Source organism: Tachypleus tridentatus, chromosome 13 (genome assembly GCF_004210375.1).
Source record: "Tachypleus tridentatus isolate NWPU-2018 chromosome 13, ASM421037v1, whole genome shotgun sequence".
NCBI classification, from domain to species: domain Eukaryota; kingdom Metazoa; phylum Arthropoda; class Merostomata; order Xiphosura; family Limulidae; genus Tachypleus; species Tachypleus tridentatus.
Window position 1 is genome coordinate 241,772,605 of NC_134837.1, and position 23,645 is coordinate 241,796,249.

General features: G+C 33.5%; 3 long non-coding RNA genes across 10 annotated transcripts in view; 2 read left to right on the forward strand and 1 right to left on the reverse strand.

Annotated features, from left to right (window-relative positions):
* The window catches only part of LOC143236702 (uncharacterized), a 326,353-nt gene that overhangs the window by 50,563 nt on the left and 252,145 nt on the right, over positions 1 to 23,645 (forward strand). The window contains exon 1 of one of the 8 annotated variants that reach the window (XR_013019673.1): positions 9,061 to 9,182. The exons of the other annotated variants lie outside the window; for them this stretch is intronic. This is a non-coding gene — a long non-coding RNA (uncharacterized LOC143236702). Of the gene's footprint in view, positions 1 to 9,060; positions 9,183 to 23,645 lie in introns of those variants that run through there. 8 annotated transcript variants of the gene reach the window in all.
* The window catches only part of LOC143236707 (uncharacterized), a 74,973-nt gene that overhangs the window by 27,695 nt on the left and 23,633 nt on the right, over positions 1 to 23,645 (reverse strand). The window contains exon 2 of the long non-coding RNA XR_013019716.1: positions 6,888 to 6,983. This is a non-coding gene — a long non-coding RNA (uncharacterized LOC143236707). The remainder of the gene's footprint in view (positions 1 to 6,887; positions 6,984 to 23,645) is intronic.
* LOC143238081 (uncharacterized) lies at positions 12,602 to 15,196 on the forward strand. The gene is made up of 2 exons (XR_013020399.1): positions 12,602 to 13,028; positions 13,727 to 15,196. It is a non-coding gene; the product is annotated as an uncharacterized LOC143238081 (long non-coding RNA).

Consider the following 23,645-nt stretch of genomic DNA (forward strand, 5'->3'; position numbering starts at 1 on the left):
GTTCATTGGTTTCAAACTTAAAGTTTTTGTTTTGTTTTGCCATTGTAAAACTTTCCCGTTTTCTCGACTGTGATCTTCATTAACATGTTTATTAACTTTTTACCTTCCATTTGCTAAATAATCTAGTTTTGTTTCTTTGTTATCATTATTTGATATATACCAGAATACGCTGTATGATCCGTTCGTCAGTGATATCAAGTGAAGTCTAGTGTGTGATATACTGAGGGAGTGACGGACAAAGTGCGACCTCGTTATAGGTGTCTAATATACTCTAAATACAACTTGATTCTAGGTATACGCATGCGTAGGTCCTTTTTAGTATAACTTAAAATAGTCTGACACAGGAACAAAAAACACATAAAATTCCCGTAACTATATATCCTTAATGGAAATGCCTTCATGTCAAACCTTGCTTATACGCCCGTCCCCAATTTTTTCTGTTCCTTCTTTTTCGTACTGCAGAACACTTGAGCTGTTCAGGAGTTAGGGTAATTTATCGACTTAATATTGCTAAACAGTTTGAGATGTGAACAAGTGATACACTTACACGTAGCCAGCGCTAAAATAAAATATACAAATGAATATTGTATGTCACTGTATAATACATTCTTATTTTCTAAGTAAACTACTTCAGGAAAAATTTAGTGTGTAGTTTTATTTAGACAATACTTTCTTTACCTTTCAAATACAGAAAGTGTTCGTGTCTGTCTAGATTTTCAGTTTGTTTTAGTATACAACTTTTCTTTTGTAGTGATACATGTTTTATCAAGTTGAATCCTACACTAGAGACATCCTTTGGATAGTATTCCTCTCATCATAGGTTATACATGGTCATGTGGTTACGGTGCTCGGTTCGTAATCTGAGGGTCGCGGGTTCGAATTCTCGTCACACCAAACATGCTCGCCCTTTCAGCCATGGGAGGCGTTATAATGTTACGGTCAATTCCACTTTTATTTGGTAAAAGAATAGCTCAAGAGTTAGCGGTGGGTGGTGATGACTAGTTCCTTTCCCTCTAGTCATACACTGCTAAATTAGGGACGGCCAACGCAGATAACCCTCGTGTTGCTTTGCGTGGAAATTCAAAAGAAACAGTCTCATCATAATAGGAGTTATGTCTTGAATTGGATTCCTCAGTGGCCATGTGGTGTGATATTATTTATAGAAGATGAGGCAACACGTTTAATATTACAAACCGCATTGCTAAATGTTACATTAATTCGAGCTATGCCAAATACAGCATCAGTTGAGATGTACCAACGCTAGATTGTGTTTAAGTGTTATAACTTTGGTACAAGAACGTGAAGGCTGGATGGCTGTAATAACAATGAAAAGCGTTTGAAATCTCCTTTGATAGTGCTTAGAAAACAAAGCTATTATGTTATAAGGGAGAACATACGCATGAGAAAGTACAATGCCTTTTGAGAGAATAGAATAGCAAAGATATATTCATGACAGTTGGAAAGCATATAGAATGATAAAGCTAGATAAACTGTGGTAAAAAAAAACAATCGATAAACTGCAGTGTTTTTAATGGTAGAACCACCTTTTTAAATAATAAAGTGGGTATAGGGTTTCGATGGAAGGGACTAATGATATTAGGTTTATCTAGACGATAATGAAAATGGAGTTGCTACTCTTAAATACCAAGTTAAATAATTTATAATTCTGCAAACTCCCACGCTTTGGAAGGACATTCCAATGGCCATGTATTTACTTTATTTACGTATTATAAAACATACGTATTTCATTACATATTCCGTGAAATACAAACATTTATATATATCTGGAAGTTGCAAACAGTTATGAAGACATTTCATATTTATCTCAGTCGAATAAGACAACTTCTAATTGCAGCGGTTAAACGTTTTTGCGATGTAATTGCACATTTTAACTAGTTTGAGTAATTTAGGCACAATCTAGCCTCATTTCAACTTAGTTTGATTTGAATTTTGCGCTAACCGTCCATAATTTATCAGTGTAAGACTAGAGGGAAGGCAACTGGTCATCACCACCCACCGCCAATTGTCGGACTATTTTACTAACGAAGAGTGGGATTTATCGTCACATTATAATGACCCCACGGCTGATAAGGTGAGCATGTTTGGTGTGATGGGGATTCGAACTCGCGACCCTCATTTTACGAGTCGAGTGTCTTAACCACCTGGCCATGTCGGGACTTATTTCAATATAGTCAGTATAAATACTATATAAAGCGCGAATATGGTGGTCCGTATATAATTTTGTTTCAATATGAAATTACAAAAAATTATAGAATTTTTAGAAAACATGAATTTTCTTACTCTCTCATATGCACGGAATTTATAATAGTCACTGCTGCTAATTATCTCACTTGGTCATGGATTCCATATGTCAGCTTATTGCAATATGATTTGTTTCTAACGAAGAAAAAAATAAAGGCAATAAATTACCGAATATATATATATATATAAATATGATTGTAAAAATATTCTTAAAAACGATTACTCTAATCATACGTGCATCAGTCAATTTTGTCTATTTTAGTTAAGTTGATTAGGGAGGGTATTCTGTGTGCAGAACCAAAATCTTCCACATATGATCGTATCAACTACACTGTTGTTGTGTTGGTTTTATACTAAAAATATTACAAGAACAAAAGAAAATGTGCTATAAATCATATTATAAACAAACTGACACAGAACATATTTTGTATTCTCAAAGCTACTCCAGCACTTGTCTCGTTGATAAGTTTGAATAATAAATTTCATGTATGGTCTATGCCATTATAACAACTAACAATAATTAGTATTTAACTTCTGTAGTGCATATTTGTATATAGAAGACATTTTAATACTAGAAATAAACGACCTTATAACTCTAAATTATTTTTCTTTAATTGGACACTCAACGTTTTACTTTACAGCTTTTTCAGAAGCATTCGACCAAGACACAAACAGTAACTGACAGTACAAAGCTTTCTAATCAAAACTAAGTATTAAAACTTTTGTTCATACGTGAAACGTCACTGTAAATGGTTAGTTTTTGTAAGTTTTACTTCTTCGAATTATCAAAAGATAATTCGTTCGGTTGTCCTAAATAGAAATGCGAAAATAAATTGTCATATTTGTTTTTGTGCGATCGACTTGTAATGGTTTTAATGACAGCAATAACACGGAAAAGATTGCCTAAAGCTGCCTTCCGTAAGCAAATACACATTTTATTACTGCGTAATTACTGGGAAGCCTAATTCATATTATTTAGTTCCAATTTTCTATTATATTTCTGAGCAAAGGTTCAATGCAGAATAATTTGCGACTTCGCTTCGTTTTTCAGTTTACTTTAATAACGGCCATAATATTAAAATACTTTATCACTTCAAATTTATCAAGAACTTCACGGTATGTCATTGTGCTCTTAGGAAAATATGTTGTTACCTATGATTTAGGTTATATTTTAAAGAAGGACTTGTTATATTGTGTGCTACATTTGTTAAGAAAAGCAATAAACGATAAAAAAATAACCTTCACATTCGGTAGGTGTGCGGTGTAACCTTTCTTTGTCATTACCTTGTAAAATTTAGGTTTTAAATATTAATTGAACTCCTGATCATTATAAGCTTTGTAATAAAAAATGAATCAATGTTTTTTACTCTTGTTCGAAAACTTTGACTCTGAAAGTGATAAAAACAAATACTGTGCGAAATACAAAACGCGAATCTTTCATCAAAAAGTGTGAGAAAGTATAATTAGACAGAGAATACTTGGTCAAATAATGTATCATTGTGAAAATTGGCCGGCGATATGAATTAGTAATACTTATTTTGTGTAGAGATAGCTAGATACAAATAATAATAATAGTATATGTACCTTTACTCTACAGAGATGAGGAATTTTGAAAATAAAAAGCGTACGTGTGATACCCGGAATTTTGTGTTTTATCTTCACGGAACTTTGATCAGCGACGAAAGCACGCGAAGTTCCCGATTTTCCCAATGTGAGCTCTAACGCTTTCAAATAGGATGGGATAATTTATGGTGCTAGTGTCAACGATGTCGTGCAGGAGGACATATATTTTAACAAAAAGTTAGCACACGTCGACGGAAGCCATTAGGAGCCTCCGTGTTCTTTTAAAATGTTGACTTTATTCTCCGTCTGATTAAGTGCATTCTAACAAAAGAATGATAACATTAGTGATAGCTGTCATGGAATATGTGTGCTTTAAACCTAAAATACTGTTACTGAAACAGAAGCGCCGTGGTATTTTTCTTGACACATGACTCATCATATCTAGGACTTTTCAAAAACATTTATTTGTTTAAAAACTATAAAGTTATTTCGAGATGGTGACTTTTTGATACACTTAAATTAACGCGTTCTTATACGTACTGAGTTAGTTAGCGTAATTAAAATAATATTTTTGTTCTCTACATTTATTTTGCAGAACCTTACATTTTTATTGCATTTTTAACGTCATATAAAATTTTTGCAAATAAAGGCACTTGAACCAACAGAATATTTATCTGCAACACGATGTCGTCTTTGGTTTACATAGAAAGCTTGTAGCTCAATACCAAATGTATAAAAAAATTTCCTAAAAAAAAAATAATGTAAATTTTGTGATGGAGTTCTACTTTGGCGCCATCTGGTAGTAGTTGATTTGTCTAAAATGTCCATTGCATGAATATTTTGATAAATTTCCTTTTTGTTACGCATACATGCTCAGAGATAAGCTAAAAGTACTTGATGAATATTTTACTCTTTTCGAATGTAACCTAAAAACACCAATTTTAGCAGCATTATTACATTATTATGTTGATTTACTTATTACAGCCTTTTTTATATACACTAAACAGGCGTTTTCAGTTTTGCCCTTTGCTTGGGTTACTTATTGACGCATTAAGCCTATCAAAAGAAACGAATAACTGAAGTCCTTTCATTTGCTTTACGTTTTTAGGAAAAACCTTAACGTAACCAGCTTTATTGAATACTAAGTACTTCAGGATTCTTGGAATTTAATGTATTTATTAGGTATTTAAAAAAAAGCATTTTTGTTTCTTACAAAGAAATAAACCAGGTTTAAAAGTCACATACTATATTAATATAGATGTTTTATACCAATGCCAGTAAGTATCAATATTATCGTCTAAATATCCCAATTTAGGGAAAAAACAACTTTTCTTTTTTATTGTAACAAATATCCTGTATTTCAAATCGACAAAGGAATTTTCATTTTGCTGTTAGGCCTCGTAATGTTGTTATATTTAAGAATTAAGTGGTTAGAAAATATTTCAGTTCGCTGAGTGTACATTTGATCATTGTTTGGAATGAGTTTCTTTTTTTTTCTTTGTTTTTGAGAACATTGCAAGAACCATTTAAAAAATGCTTATTTTTCGAATATTAAAATAAAAATAGGACAGTTGCATATACTTATTTTTTGTTAACTATGTTACTTACTAGTTACACCTCAGTCATATATACTGTTGACAAGAATACGAAAAGTTATTTTAATTTTGAACCAGTCAACCTAAACGTTAGATGGCGCTTGCAAATATATTTCACCTCATTGTATATTCTGTTTTCCAGTACCTTCTATCCATAGCTTTATATATTCACATTTGAAATTTATTTTAGTGTTTATAACCTGACGTGTTAAAAGTTAAAACAATTTTGATGTTATTGTGGTACTTAGCTAGAGCATATTAATTCCAGAAGTTTTTAGCTATGTAAATGTTCTAATGATAAGTTAACTTGTAACACAATACAAAGTACCAGAATATTTTGTGTGTATTTTGTTGCTTTAGGACTGTTCTAATGTTAACTAGTTTTCCTATTTTACAAAACAATGACAATCATTTATTAAAATTATACTGAAATAGCAAAGTGATATTCAACCAACAAGAAGAACGGATTTGGCCTTTGCTAGAATTGTTGATTTCGGAGTTTGCCAGCTAGATTCGAACCCGTGCGAAATCACAAAATATTCTCCGAGCTTTAAGCTGTAGAAGCGTTATAGGAATAACAGTAAATTTCTTAAGGTAGGTGTTAGAGTTGTACGATTTTTCTAACTGGCTGTCTTTCCTTTGTTGACGTTCCAAATTTTGAGCTGTTATTCAGCTAGTCTCAATAGCTTTGCGATAAATATAAATTACGAGTTCAATCTACAATGACAGTAATGAAACATATATTAAAAAAAAAAACACGACATATATTAAATACTTCATATCCCACAACTATTAGAGTTTAATTTACACGTATTTTACAAATGCATTTACTTGTGTTAAAGTGAATTAAATGAATTTGTAACGTATATTTATATTCTGTAGAAATTGTTTTCTAGCAAAGAACTACATCTTAAAGAAGCTTAAAATATTACAGTACAACAATAGTGAGGACCGAATGTTGCTTAGTTTCTCCCACGTATCTTCAAGAGAAATAAGTTCACAAGTGTGAAATCATATTTTGTAATTATTTCAAGGTAATTTACAAATGTGAGTACTATTAACGATGTTTATTGTATTTTAAAGTTATGGTAAATATTTACGTTAAAACATGGACATTTACAATACCAATAAAATTACCGGAGGAGTTACATGCAAAAGACAAAAATAAAATGTCAGGCCGTTTCTTATCTTTTTTTGAGCTTGGCATGGCAAAATGGGTTAAGGCATTCGACTCGTAATCTGAGAGTCGCAGGTTTGAATCCCCGCCGTACCAAACATGCTCGCCCTTTCAACCGTGGGAGCGTTATAATGTGACAGTCAATCCCATTATTCATTGGTAAAAGAGTAGCCCAAGAGTTGGCGGTGAGTAGTGATGACTAGCTGCCTTCCCTCTAGTCTTGAAACACTGCAAAGAGACACATCTCTATTATAAGAAAATAATAAATTATGCTATTTAATAACACTTACGTTACATTTATATTACGTCTTGACAAATATCCCAGATTCAACCAGGAATGTCTAAACATTTTCTTCATCTTCGGGTCTTTATTTGATTTCTAGTTCCTTCAATGATGGAAAAAAAAATCAGATATCACAAGTTTAGTGTTTAGCTTCACATAATAACAACTAAGCACAATTATGTTAAACGTTGTTTACATATTAGACGACTAGAAAAGTAAAATTTTTATTGCATCACTTTCACTAATGGCAATTACTTACAACTTAAATTTAATTATCTGTATGACTTACGAACCCCGTGAAAAATAGTTTTGCGTACATCATTCAAATAAGACTGTGTACCGTGGTGTATCAGCTGTGAACGATAGTGGTCCTGTATTACAGGCGCTCCCAGTTGGTCAGGACTTATCGTTTTGTTTGTTTTGATTTTCGCCCACAGTACACGAGGGTTATTTGCACTAGCCGTCCCTAATTTTGCAGTGTAAGACTAGAGGGAAGGCAGCTAGTCATCACTACTCACCGCCAACTCTTGGACTACTCTTTTACCAACGAATAGTGGGATTGACCGTAACTTATAACGCCCCCACGGCTGAAAGGGTGAGCATGTTTGGTGTGACGGGCATTCGAACCCGCGAGCCTTGGAATACAAGTCGAGCGCCTTAACCACCTGGCCATGCAGGGGCCCAGACTTTATTGACTTACAGTATTTAAATTTTAGGATCCTATTCCGAACAGCTGTCACAACAAGTAGCCAATGTGGTTTTGTTCTAAAACAAACAATCTATTATATGTTAGAAATAAAATATATTTAAACAATGTAGCTTTTCCTATAACTATAAATTACATACAGTTACAAACAGTGCAAATATTTACCCATTTATAGACAACGAACGTTTTTCGATATCGTTCGAAATAGAAAATAAATTAGTGTAAAGGTGAGGTATTAACACGGAGTAAATTTAATTTTACAAGTTTTGTTGGTGAAATATGAATAAATTGTATAAATGGATGAATTTTACTGTAGATTATACAACAAAATCTGCGTTTACAACAAATTAGTTCTTTTTATATATTTAATTGTGTATTTACAGCTGAAATTATAAGTGCATGTTCTAAGTGAATACAGTATAAGTTCTAGATAAATACAGCATAAATATCTGATCTAGATAAATATTAGTAGTGGCGGAAGTGATTCATGGACAGTTTTTTTCTTGAACATTCATAGTTTGTCTTAATTTAGGGATTCTCAGATCGTGTTCAACATGTTTGTGGCGTAGCACGTGCGTACTTTTCTAGCCATACACATCTAAAACAATGCATATCTCAACATTGTGTGTCAGTAAAGCATCACGAAGTGTTACGTTACATGGCTGCAGCGTTAATAACGTTATCGTAATTTTTCGTAATTTTCCCTGATATGGTACCAAAGAACCATTGTGATTGTCTTCAGAACCATTGTGACTGTGATTGTCTGGCACAAGACACATATGTTTTAGTGTGTGTGGTAATAAATGCATTAGTGAAACTAGCCGTCTAGCACATGAACGAATACTTTCTAATGAAACATGGTACAGTAGATAAATGTTTGTTTATATTTTGAATTTTGCGCAAAGCTACACGAGAGCTATTTGCGCTAGCCGTTCCTAATTTAGCAGTGGAAGTCTCGAGAGATGGCAGCTAGTCATCATCACCCACCGCCAACGTTTGGGTTACTCTTTTACCAACGAAAAGTGGGATTGACAGTTACAATATAACGTCTCCATGGCTGAAAGGGCGAACATGTGAGGTGTGACGGGGGGGGCAGTAGATAAAACACAATTTAAAGTTAAACTCTCAGCAAAATGTAATAGTTTCCTTGATTCTAAATTCCAAGAATCCCTTCTGATCCAATCTTATAAACATAAATAATTTTTACCTTTGTAATTGTTGTTCCTAGTCCTTCATTCATTTGTGTGTTTCTGTTCTGTTGCTCATTCATTCTACTTTTATTTAACATCTGTGCGATAACGCGTGAAATTAACATTGTTAAGTAAGTCGTTTTTTTATTATTCTATGTGTCCTTTACAGCGATCAGTCTGTATGTAACGCTGTAACCCATGAGAAACGCGTAGGCCGAAACATCGAGTTGGAAGAAAAATTTTTTTTTCTTGCTCTTGAGTGTGTTTGTTTGTCTGTAATTAAGCGTAAAGCTACACAATGCTTTGACTGCCATAGATATCGAAACCTGGATTCTAGCGTTGTGAGTCCGCAGACATGCCGCTGTGCCACTGAGGGGAGGTTCTGGAGTGTGATAAGTCATTTTTTGTAAACATAATTTAATTGTTATATTTAAATTTTTTGTAGGATTCCTTTCCCAGGATACTATTAAGTATTCTGATTTTACAAAACGGTCTAAAATATACATGAGAAGGGATATCTTTATAAACAAAACATCAAACGTAAGAGATAAATGAAATATTAGTGGGCTTGCATATAAAAATAATTCATGACTGCTTAGGGAACTTGATGCTCTGAGGATACAGTTACCGCAAGGTTTCTTTTAAGAGTTAGAATTCGCACAGAAAAGTGTTCATAAAAGTGGAATTGTTTCTATGGGTGATTCCAATATTTAATCATTTTATTGCACTTTACGAAGTTTTTATTTTTAATTCCATACGTACTTTTGTTTGTTTTGTTTAGGCTATTGTTAGAGAAATAAAGTAGAACAAAAACGAAAACAAATCAAGTTTCTTTTCCTGAAAAGGTTGTAGTGGAATAAAGATAACACGGACGTTTCAGTTGTGATAGTTGAAACGTGTAGTGCTCTGATGAGGCAAATCAAATTAATTGTACGTGAACGGACGACTGTGAACATTCAGTAGAAATAGTACAGGTTTATCTCTCAACTATGGTACTCAGTTGTGGTCAATTGATTACTGATCAGTTACTGGAGCTTCGCACGATACTGGCTCTTGTTTAGTTAATTAGTCATTGTTGACCTACTTACTGCAATATTTTAACGTTTGAGAGTTTTTTTTTCTTTTAGTTAGTTGTGTTTGCAAAGAAATGCAAAAGTAACGCCTTATTCTATTTATACTAGAACAATATATACATTATTAAAATTTAGTCGTTGAAAAGGTCTTGTTAGCGGAGAAAAGCTGACAACAATAACTTCTTTATGATGCGAAACTTCAGGTTATAAATGAAATCTGTCTCACTACTCCCCATCGTGAAAAGATTAAAGGATGGATAATCAGAAACAGTATACTTTTACCACATAGTCCCACCCCCTTAAGGAATATAATGGAGCATTTTCCTAGAGTCATCGGCTTACTTCCTCATTAAGAAAAAAAATACAAACGCATTAAGACATTGCTACCAGAAGATCATTTTACGGTACCTTATTAACCATTATTCTTCTGACCTCAAAATATTATGTGCAAACAAATGCATTAAAACTGGTGATTAGAAAGCTGGCCCTTGTTATTTTGCCAACTTGTATTACATTTGAGATTATAAAATTAAATAATATACGATTTCATTTATTTGTTTATTTTTGTATTCATTGTATTTTGTAATACCAGATGCAAACACGCTGTGATGCTATGGACTTTATAAGTAAGCAAGATGGATATGCAGAAATAGTTTCCTTCGCATACCAGAGCGGTCTAAGAGGGGATAAATTTGGCTAATAGCAGTATCAATATTACGATTTTGATGAAGATTGTAACATAGTTACCCATTCATTGAATTAGCATTGCCTTAAAAGCAATGAGTGAACGCTGTAGATGAAACTTCACTTTAAAAGTATTTGGTCCAAAATCTCGAGTGCCACTGTTTTCGAATTAGAAAAGTGTGTAAAAGTGGCTTCATTCATTAAAAGTACTTTATATGTCTCTTTACTAAATCATAGACCCGGCATGGCCAGTGGTTCGAGCACTTTATTCGCAATCTGAGGGTTGCGGATTCGAATCCTGATCACACCAAACATGCTTGTCCCTTCAGCCGTGAGGGCATTATAATATTACGGTCAATTCCACTATTTGTTGGTAAAAGAGTAACCTAAGAGTTGGCCGAAGGTGGTGATTACTATCTGCTTTCCCTCTAGTTTTTCACTGCTAAATTAGAGGAAACTAGCGCAGATGGCTTTCGTGTAGCTTTGCGCGAAATTCAGAACAAGCCTAAATCACGAATTGTACTTTTTAGTATTAGCACGTTGAAAATTCCTTAGTACAAATAATTTGACGAATAACAATTGAGTATTCATCATATTTAAACTTCACGATAGCTCCTGTTACCACACTTCTAACGAAAAACTACCTGCTAACGGATTAACCCCTGCGACCAAATTCCTAAAGTAACTGCTTAAGATAAATTTGACTGAATTGTTTTTGTTCTTTTTTATATTTCTTAACATTACTTAACTATTTCAGATGTAAGAAGTTTTGATGAACAAGCATTTAATTTATCCACCAAGAAAGATTCATTTTGTACACTTAATTTGTTTGTTTAGAATTAAGCACAAAGCTACACAATGGGCTATCTGTGTTTTGCCCACCACGGGCTTTTAACAGTGTGAGTCCGCAGATATCCCGCTGTGCCATTGGGGGACTGTACACGTAATAGCAGCCATTTTCTTGCTTATTGTTACCTATCATAGGTGAGACTCATTCTTAGGCCTAAGTTTCTAAGAGTGTAAAACGTTTCCTTTAATGACATAAATTCTAAGATCTTCTAAATTATGATATTGAATAAAACACATTGTTTGTTTGTTTGAAGTTAAGCACAAGCCTACACAATAGGCTATCTATGCTCCATCCACCACGAATATCGAAACTTAGTTTCTAGCATTGTAAGTCCGCAGACATACCGCTGTGCTAATACACATTGAACCCGGATTAAAAGAGTTATATTTTTAATTATGCCTCAGACTTTGATGTGCTTTAATAATTTTGAATGTAAAATGTTTTTGCATTTTGATGAGGTATATGAACATGTTTTGAAATTAAAGTGCAGGTAATATGTTCTCCATATTTACTACTTGATTGTTCCTTCGGTGTTTGCAAGGACCCAGTTATTCAACTAGTTTGTCTTAGATAATCATATCAGAGTTACTCTTATATTTTTTTATTCAATGATAGTTTTTAGTCTATTCAGAGTTTACTAATAACAAATAACAAGCCCCTTCGCAGTAGCTCAGCGGTATATCTAAATGTTAATAATGCTAAGAACTGAGTTTCGATACAAATGGTGAGCATATCACAGACAGCTCACGGTGTTGTTTTGTGCTTAATCACAAACAAGTACAAATTTGAGATTTAAATGTGAGCACAAATCACAGGAGAAGTATTATCTTTTAAAAAAAGAACACGCTTTATAAAACTTACTTAGGTATTTATCAGTTTAGCATAGAACACTGAAAAGTGTTAAACAGTATAAATTAAAATGAGAAAGATTATTGTTGTAAGTTCCAGCTCTAAACTATAATTATCTTTACATATTTGAGATTCATCCGGTCAATGGACTATCGTGTATTATAGGTATAAACAAGTTATTTTTATATATTTATACCTTCATTGTTTTCAAATACTTAGTTAAATCTTTCGGTTATACAAGATAAATGTGAGGCAACATGAACATAAATAGAGCCATATATGATGAATAGCGTATTTGTACAGGACCGCAACGTGGTATTTAGAAAAAAAAAAAAAGGGGAATTTCGTTCCAAGATAATATTATGAAGATGTGTTATTACTGAGAACTCACTTTCGGTTGAATAACGAACACAAAAGCAGTTTATCGAACTGTGGTCCACTCATAACAGCGACTGTACTGAATGTACGGAAGATGTGATAAACCACTAATCACAACTTCTAGGAATCAATCTGATAAATTTCGTGTTAGATAGCACCTTGTATGTTACCATGGTTGCTGCAACGCTACGTCATAGCATGGCACACAACGTATACCAGTATGCCCATAATATTGCACCAAAATTACCAGTTTTCTTTTTGTAAGTTTTCTAAACGTCTGTCTTCTGTTCTTCTGCCAGTGTGTTAATTGTGTTTTATAAATCTAAGACGCTGTATTTTGCGTGTAACTTTAAAAACCGACTTTGTTCCTGGTTTATGCAAGTAAAATTATGATGAAGAAAATGGTGATAGATGAGAGGTACGTTATGTAAAGCGTTTTTTTTTCTGAGTTTAAATTGATTGAGGATGTTATTTTTAATGAAAATTACTGTACCAGAAGTAGATAATGAAGCACATATTTAATGACTCGTACATTTGGCTACCTATCTACTGGTAGAATAGTTAACACTAGTATATGTTTCTGCAGTGTTCCTCTAATTCATATTTTAGTTTTTAGAATATTATATTAAGAATTATATAAAATGAATTTAAATGGAAAGGTAATTCAGGCAAAATTATATATTCAACTAATTTATTTTTAGAAACCATTAAAAACCATACAGTAATTGTAGGTTGTATAAGAAGTAGCGAAAATATAGTTTTGATTATTCAGCAAAACAAAACTATCTTCATATATATGCAAAAACGGCTCGTTTGGGTTGAGAAAATATTTTATCGGTCATCGTCATCGAAGAAGGTCGAAACGTTGTTCGCTCTTCTACGTAAAATATTTTCTCAACCCAAACGAGCCGTTTTTGCATATATATTTCTCTACAAGTGGGATTTCTCGACATCACTGATTAAAACTGTCTTCAAAGATGCGACGTCAGAATGCGAAATTATAACGCAGTGTAATAAAATAAAAGTAGAAATATTTAAATTGTGTGGATGATTCATTTGATTTAAATTGGCCATAAGTCTTCTTAAGAGTTTGTTCTTCTTGTATTTCACGCACAGCTAATCGAGGACAATCTGTGCTAGTAAGTACCTTCTAGTTGTGAAATGATATAAAGTGGAGGAGATACAACTAGTCAGCATTACCAGCCGTCAACTAGTGGTGTTATGGAATCGAATACTTGAATTTTACCGTCACTCTTATAACGCGCCCACGACCCAAAATTGCGAAATGCAATATTTTTTGCGCTAACAGGGTGCGAACCACTGAACTTTGGATCCACAGTGTGATAAAATCTAAAATTACAGAGAAAATAAAGCAGTCACTCTTAGGGAAAATAAATTATTTGTTAATATTTTGGCTAAACATCTTTAACATTGACAACACCACCTAATGACAACTTTGTAGGTCTGGATTTGCTAGACTTATGCTTATAAACCAAATATATATAAACATAATAATATTTTGGTGTTTTTTTTCAGTACTGTAATATTATTATTTTAGTACTGTTTGTTTCAACCGCGAGCAAAGCTCTGAGATGGTAGGCAATTAGTCATCGCCACCTACCGCCTATTCTTATATCACTCTTTCAACAACGAATGTCACACATGTTTGGTGTGACAGCGATTCAAACCCGCGACCCTCAAATTTCGAGTCGAGCGCCCCAACCACCTGGCCATGCTGAACCTATTTTAGTATTAAATGTTTTCAAGCGTTATATTAGTCTGGTACTTTAAAAGTGCGTGTCACTAAGGTATATTCATTTTTAAAACGACCTCATGTTTATTTCTCAACAGAACTGTTGAGTATCTAAATGCTGCAAATACAATATTTGTAAACTTTGGTTTAACCCTTCGTTTGCGGCTTGCGTAAATCTTCCTACCACCTCGTGCAAAGATTCGCAAATCTTTGCGGCGCGCCATTCAAAATGTTGCGCGCAAAATGCTTCTATCATGAGATGTCAACCTGCAGTTGAAGGGTTGAAATACATTTTGGTCAACATAGAATATTTCACTCTCGCACCATCTTTGTTTGAAATGGAACTACTCTTAAAAACCAGTGTTCGCAGGAAACGGTTATGACAGCGACGTAAGTTCAACTTACTGCAATGTTTTTATGTTTATTACGTGCCAAATTCCATTAAGCACTCTATTGTGCTGCACATAGTTACTTATCATACTGGAACAAAGAAACTTCATAACCGTACTTGGGAAGACTGCGGCTACCCAGAGTCGTCAATACTGAGTAAGTTGAAAGGCCATAACAGCCTCGGTGGTGACTGATCACAAGCAACACGACCGGACACGGCAAACAAACACAGCCAGTTTCCATTGATCTTCTGTTAGCAGAGTTTCTTCTTGTCGTTTCCTGTCTAGACCCACTCGGCGAACTCAGGCGGCAATAGATGTGTTTCAAGTTGATGAAATCTAACTTAGACTAACGGATCTAACACTTAGTGTTGTTTTTGTGACAATTTTCCAGAAAAGCCTGCGTCAGCTGGAAAGAACTTTACGAGACAAAAGAAAAGAAAAGACAATTACTTGGAGGTGGTCCTATACAAATGGTCCATAAAACTCTATGGGATAATTCTAGATTTTTCACATTTTAATATATCTGTATGTGTATTCTAGGACGCCCTCTTATTATAAAATAAAATTTTCTGAGGTATTAGGAGCTACGTTTGTGAATTAGACCTCAAAAGACAAAAATACGCGTTCCTGTTTTTACTGTTGCTGTCTGCTTTCTACAATAATTTACTGTAGTGCTCAACTCGTTGCTGGAATTCAAATTCATTAGAAAATATATTTTTTATCCAAATCTCAAAAAATTCATATTCAGTTTAAGAAAAATTGTAAGTAGGCACACACCAACACTTACCAGCAAATTATTTCTCTACATAGCACATGTATTTGTACAGCCAAAATTTACCATAAAAACATTATAATCATATACGAACATGGAGCAACTATTTACTAAGAAAGACACCCAAATACTAGCAATTACTAGTAACACGTATATAGGTCTGACGTGGCTCAGTAGTTATGCACAGATGGCCCCAAGGACGTAGCACGCACTACAGAGTGGGGATGTTTTGTAAAAACAAAAAATGGACCTTTTAATTTACACAAATCATTTACATGATTTATTTTAGTATAAAGTAAATTTGTGAAGCGAAATTATCTAAAACGTAAGCGAAAAAGGCAACTAGGAACTTAGCTTACCTAACAGTAAGAAGTCACTGAGTTGTAGATGATGGTGGATAGCTTTTGTATAGTTTTACGCATAAATTGTTAAGCAACCAATACTAGTCATATCTTAACACTTATAATACTATATTGGTAACATGTTGACGTTATTCTAATAACTAGAATACTATATTGATAACATATTGACGTTATTCTAATAACTACCATCAAAAGCCCCCCCCTCACATTTACCAGTTATGATATGCACATTTTTATAGTTTAGAAGTAATGGAACATCACTTACCAATTAAAAACATGGGAATCAAAAGTTTACCAGTACACCTAATTTCCAGATACATTCATTGTTACTGGATTACTCAGAAAAAAATGCATAAAGCCATATATGATTACATATTACATACGTGAAATGTATGTAATCCTTTACGAACACGAAATTTGAATTTTGACAACTGATAATATACTACCAATTGTCAGATTGTACACACATCCAAAGTTGTTTTGCAGTCGATAACAAATTTAAGTGTAAAAACAAGTTTTGTGTGAAATTTAGGAATCATGTTTTTCAAGACTGTTTTACCCGTGATGTGAAACGTTTTCAGTTAATTATATGTTTTTGGTTTTTCAAACATTTTTCTCTTATGGTTCACCACCTCATGAAGGTTCTATAAATATTTTAAAATCGGTATGCTAGTGATATGTTAGAGATCTTACGACATTTTTTTATAAAACAAACATTCATTTAAATGTAATTTTCTCAACGAGGGAGACTTCAGTTGTGAAATAAGGTATTTAATATGTTGTATGTGTAGAAATTTAATACAGTTTTACACAGATACAGCATGGTTACAAATGATCGTGTACAAGGTACATGCATCATATTCCTGAAAGTAAATGTCTACAATCTTTCTCCTGAAAACCAATAAAATCGGCATATTTCCAGGAAAAATCTTTACTGTTTCAATTATGCCTTTGTGTACCTCGAAAACAATTTCAATTGCAAAGTAATATACTAAGAGGAACAACTTCTGCTTAAAGCAATTTCAATTGCAAAGTAATATACTAAAAAGAACAACTTCTGCCTAAAGCAATATCAATTGCAAAGTAGTATACTAAGAGGAACTTCTGCTTAAAGAAATTTCAATTGCAAAGTAATATACTAAGAGGAACAACTTCTGCTTAAAGCAATTTCAATTGCAAAGTAGTATACTAAGAGGAACAACTGCTTTTTAGCAATTTCAATTGCAAAGTAATATACTAAGAGGAACAACTTCTGCTTAAAGCAATTTCAATTGCAAAGTAAAACAACAACTTCTGCCTACTAAGAGAGTGGTATACAACTTCTAAAGAAAAGCAATAAGAGGAACAACTTCAACTGCAAAGTAGTATACCAAGAGGAACAACTGCTTTATAGCAATTTCAATTGCAAAGTAATATATTAAGAGGAACAACTTCTGCTTAAAGTAGTTTCAATTGCAAAGTAATATACTAAGAAGAACAACTTCTGCTTAAAGAAATTTCAATTGCAAAGTAACATACTAAGAGGAACAAATAGTGCTTGGGGTAAGAAACATTTTTTTGGTTGTCGTAGTTTATATTGGAATATCCAGGGAGTGCTGTGTATTTAAGGTAATTAATCCAATTAAATGATTTGCCTAGATCGCTCATGTAAAAGGTTATGTACATAGAATTATGAGTGAATCTGATGGTCGTATGTGGCGTCTAAATAGCAGCGAGGTTAAACCTATTTCATAATAGACACTTGAAAACACCTTTGAGTCTAATGGAATAATCAGAAATGATAAACCGATCGACATATTTGCTAAGATACACCAGATCTAGGGACGCTTTCACAATCTGGCTACCGAGGGTAAGTATTAAAACTCAAGATGATGCCGGTACCGGTATTCTTAAGTGTAAATAAATTCACAGACAGAACCTTGACACATAAACACTGCTGTCTGAGAAGGGGCTCTGAGGAACAAAAGATTTACTTTTCTGTTTGTATTTCTAGATCTATATCCACCCCACACTTACTCAAATGGTAATATCATCTGTACTTCCCAATTTCTAATTAAGTTTTTGCAGAGTTTGATAAAGTTTAAAAAGCTTCCCACGCACGCACTTACGTTGATCTTTTAATTACATAGATTTGTTTTGGTGTTCTGGGGTTCGTGCAAGTGTGACGTAAGGGCTAACCATCGACGTTTTCTCTTTTTCGTTACTTGTAAATCATTCTGCTGTCAAATTATGCAGCTGCAGTAGTTTACTGAATAGCCAGAATATCTGCAATTGAAACCGAATAAACTTTTGTACAGCATAGCATCCCGAAGCAACAGGAATATTTGTTTCAAATATTTGGCTTTGTATACATTACCCTTGAATTCATCATTATTTGATTCTTCAATCAACACGAAATGTTTTTACAAGGAAATTAGTTCCAAGACATATAGTAACATAAACTTTTCATCCTTATTTCCAGATTTAATAACTCTAAACTGCTGGTTTTTTACATTGAGACGTTTTATATTATATATTATTTTATATTAATATACGTGCATGTACTTCTTATGCCATTTTATGTAGTTTCAATGAAATTTTATGTTAATAATAAGGTAGCTTACGCTGCTAAAAGTGGTATTTTTAAAAAACAAAACTTGTTTAAGACGGTTGCCAAGAGTGACGAGTGTAAACTGGCGAATTTTGCGAACAATATGGCGAACCATAAGTAATCATCCAGCACTGCGTATTTACGTTCATTACAAGCAGCTTGAATTATAAAACAAAAGTAGGTCTGCACGCGATTTTGTGATTTGCATTGGCTGCCATGCGATTGATGCAAAAAACTGTGATGTATAGTAGTATCAGATAAATGTTATGCATAATTTGTCTCTGAACTTTGTAATATTTTTTTCGAACTAGTAGTTGTTCATAGTCTGCGAACACACATGCTATTAGTGTGATTGATTTTTACAGTCTTGTAATATGTGGATTATAAGTTAGAGAAGGATTTGTATACGTTTTTGTTTTCGCAGCTTTATTCAACGTGACTCGGCATGGCCAGGTGGGTTAAGGCGTTCGACTCGTAATCTGAGGGTCGCGGGTTCGAATCCCGGTCGCACCATACATGCTCATCCTATCAGCCGTGGGGGCGTTATAATGTGGCGGTCAATCCCACTGTTCATTGGTAAAAGCGTAGTCCAAGAGTTGTCGGTGGGTGGTGATGACTAGCTGCTTTCCTTCAAGTCTTACCCTGCTAAATTAGGGACGGCTAGCGCAGATAGCCCTTGAGTAGCTTTGCGCAAAATTTAAAAAAACAAACTTATTTAACGTTTTTTTATTTATGTTTTGAATTTGGACTGTTTTGTTATCCTGTATTCTAGTAATATTCTGGATAATTCAATTGATTTTAAGTTTATAGAAAATCTAAATTTGGCTGCTTAGTTTGCTAAAAACAAAGTGATATATTCTTTGATAGAATGTTTAGGCAGTCTCCACAGCAGGCAGTTGCCATCCATTCTACAAAGTTTCATCAAAGTGATCTATTTTTTTTAAATACATTTTAATTTATTTATTTATTTTGGTATATACCTTAATTGTAAATTGGATTATAATCGAGATGTAATATAGAAAAGTATTTTGGTTTATTTAAGTTAATTCACTAACATTTTAAGTTCTTTCAATTTGAAGAAGATAAATGTATTGTGTATATAAAACTGGTTAGAACTATACTTATTGGTTTCTTTGCGTTATAAGAGTGACGATCAAACCTCACTGTTTGATTAGAGCAGCGCCTTCGAGATGTGGCATTGGATGGTACTGACTTGCCTTTCCCCTAGTTTGTCACTTCAAAGTTAGATAAGGCTAGCGTTGATAGCTCCAGGAAGCTTTGCGCGAAATTAAAAACAAAATAAATGATAAGCTTCTAATTGTTTGTTTGTTTGGATGCGGGCGCGAACCCGCGACCCTCGGATTACGAGTCGCACGCCTAACGCGCTAGGCCATGCCGGGCCTGCTTCTAATTTATGTGATGCTTCTACACGCAAGTAAACACATAATAAGACAAAAAAATCAGTAAGAATTTTGATCTTAAGAGCAATTGAATTACTTTCACTTCTTTTACACTCATGTTTGTATTCGGTTTGCCTATCACGGATATAGAAATAGTTTCTGGTGTTGTAAGTTTGCAGACATAGCGCTGTGCCACTGGAGCAGTCATTTAAGAATAATTTTCTAATGAAATTTGCAAGAAAACAAGAAAGATTACATAAGATTATTATTATTATTATTTTATTCAGTTTTAAGCAGTTGTTTTTCATTTGTTTAATGATATTAAACCCACTGATATAGAGAAAAAGTTTGCGTTAATAGCCTAATACTGAACAGTGAAGCGTGATAGGCCTCAAAAAGAGAATGGAATGTTTTTGAAAATTAAATATATTTACTCAGAAATTTCTTTATGGGTAATTATTACCGATTGTAAGCCAGAGGGATGTAACAGTGCCAATGCCTATAATGTTTTTGTTTGTTTAGAGTTTTCACTTAAAGCCACAAAAATATTATTTTGGACACAGCTTTGCGTAAATTCGAATTGATAGACTATAGGTAAGGCAGCTAATCAAAAGTACCTACCGCTAATTTCTTAGGCTACAGTTTTCTGATTGAATAGTGGGATTTAACCATTATTCTTATAGCGCACTTACGGCCCAAAGTTCATCAACGGAAAAGAAATCATGAACCTTGGGTTAGGAGTACAGACATGTTAACTACTATACCACTTTTGGTTCATGCATATAGAGTACATTTCAGGAAAATTGTGGTCCGTGTTAGATTTGTTCACATGCACTGATGGATCCTGGTGTTAAACATAAAACCTTTTTGGCAGTGATTTGTAATAACAATAAAATAGATGCTACTTCTACGAATCTAGTGTAAATTACACAATGAAATAAATAATGAGAGGAGTGTGTTGAACAAACGCCTTCAATGTTATTACGGGTGTTGAACGACTCAAGTTTACATTACAAATAGATAACCTTTACAATTTTCTAGGTGATTAGAACATCTGAGCTCATTATAAAAACAGTTGATCGGTAAATGACTGACAGAGAATAAATTAATTGCTTCTCCGGAATAAACTGATATAAATTACACTAAAATATATTTGTTATCATAAAAGTTCAACATTTATGGATAAAATGCACACACTTAAAACCCAGATGTCTCAGCTTATAGTAAAGTTGACACAGAACGTGTGAAAAATTAATTTCTGTTTGAACTTTCTCCGTCTGTTAGAAGAAACTGAAAGATATAGAAACTTATTATAACAATAAAGTATTCAAATATTACAAAAAATTCATTTTATATCTGTTGAAAATTGTAGCCGCTATTTTTTAAATGCACAAATGACTGAAAACAAACCATTGGTGTGCTATAAATAGTCCAGTATTTGTATATATGAAAGCAACACATATATATTTTATTAATTAGGCATCAAACCAATTGTGTAAAATATTACGCATACAAATATTACAATGAAAAAGGGTGTAAAGATAATTCATAAAAATTAAGCAAAATCCTTTCAGTTCTTGTTTCTTTTTCTGAGAAAAATATAGCAAAACCGTAGCCTAAAGGTCGAATTATTTACCTGTGTTTTCATTGTATACATATGTTTTAATCGGTTTTGTGTTCATTGCAGTTTTTAATTTTATAGGAAATTAGACGTCAATATTATTAACTGAAGCTATAAGGATCTACCATATGTAAAACATGTATAAACCCTGAGTATTAGACAGTATTTTATTTATAAATAGCACAAAGAACGTGAGGTTTCGTGTTTTCCTTTTGGAAAGCACAATCAAATCATACGTGATATTGTTAAAATGACAGATGAAGGATATTATTAAAGGACCAAAGCTTTAGGTCGACAGACATAACGTCACATCAAAGCTTGTATGAATGCAAATATCCACCTAAACTATGGTCATCGCAACGCAAAGTAGAAAGTTGAGGATGCAGGATATAGTAGCTCCTCTTCTTGGACTACTTTCATGGTCTTTAGTCAAGCCAGAGGGGAGTCGGCACACAACAAGCAAGTTAATTATTGGAACTGAACTAGAGAGGATTGTTAAGTCTAAAGATAACATTCCAAACCACAAGCATGAATAGTGAATGGTATGATGGTGGTGGACGGAATACATGATGAACATAAGATAGTTCAGGCAGTCTCTAACTTTTCTTTCAGTAGGCAGCAAAAGGTACGATTTGGTGTTTGGCGCCTACAAAGACATTTCAATTTAAAATGCTGAGAAGAAGAAAAGAACAGATGTTATAATTTATTCACAAAATCATTTTTCCACAGACAACAGGTTTCTTCTATGTAGAAATGCTCTAAATGTTCCAAGAATTAAAACAACCTTATTTATTTCATGGTCACTCGAATGACAAACACAAGATACCTAGCCTAGGCAAAGCTGAATAGAAAGAATATTTAATATTGAATGTTCAATGTGGTAAAGAATATTACGAGCGAAGAAGAGAAAACGTTGAGGAAGTATAATAGTTGAAGGAGATCGTGATACCGGTATTCTGCTTCACGCTGCACAGATTACACCGTTTAATTATGAGCCCATGGTTGATTCTTCATGAAATACTGATGTACTTATTCTCTGTCTTGTATTCTGCACAAGGATATCTTTCCACGTATTTTAGAAATCAGGCACAGTAAGTAAGACACATACGCTGACGTAATGATGTGAGGATACTTTCTGATTCAGAAACTTATGAGACTTTATTGGGAGTACTTGCATTTACTGAGTACAACAGTGTCATTTGCTTCCTTGGAAATAAAGGAAGCTTTCGGCTTTATGAGACAGAAATGTTTTCAAAGAGCTAGCTATGATAAGAATGTAATGTATCTGTAAAGCTACTTGATAACCTTGAAGCATTTACTTGTCAATTCTGTGGAAGCAGGGTGAAACAACAGATGTGAACACTTATAGATACCACATGTTCTGTGCAAAGAAGGGTGGGATTGAGTCATTTGAGCTTTCGCCATGCAAACATTGCTTATACGCATGTTCTGTAGTGCTTGATATCAAACTGAAATATGGAAAAAAAAATCTAGAAAACGTTTCAACAGTTCCAGGTTCTGTAGGCATGGGATAGATGTTATAACAAGATTGGAAAGGTATTATAGTATTCGTCTGGATGGATAGAAAACAAGCACTGCAATCTGTTAAAAAATTAATAACGTGTAAATTCACTCTGTGCATACGCTGTATCTGACTGTCATTGTATCTGAAATTGGATGCTGTGTACTGACGTGTGAAAGTTAAAGACCTGCCATAAACCGGCCTCGTAATATAAAACGATGAAAATGAGAAATTACATTTGAGAAATGCGTGCATCAACAGAAAAATAAAATAAAACATGATAGAAACTGTTAATTAAACTCTATGTTACAATATCATTGAATGGTGGAACAATGAAGTTGCAATTTAAATTAAACAAAGATACAATATATTGTTAAAGTTGTATACTCTAGGTTTTCTATTTGAGTATGCACTGCGTTATGTGCTAGTTATAAGTATATGTCATGTTCCAGCAAAAATCTTGTAAGAAGTGTAATTTACGTGATTTCAGTGATCTTGTTTGAACTATGAAGAGCCAACAATGAGTTATGTTCAGTTATTTGTTTTCTTCCAGGTAATCATATGCAGCACTATTTACGTGATTTCAATGATTTTGTTTGAACTGTGAAAAGCTAACAATGAGA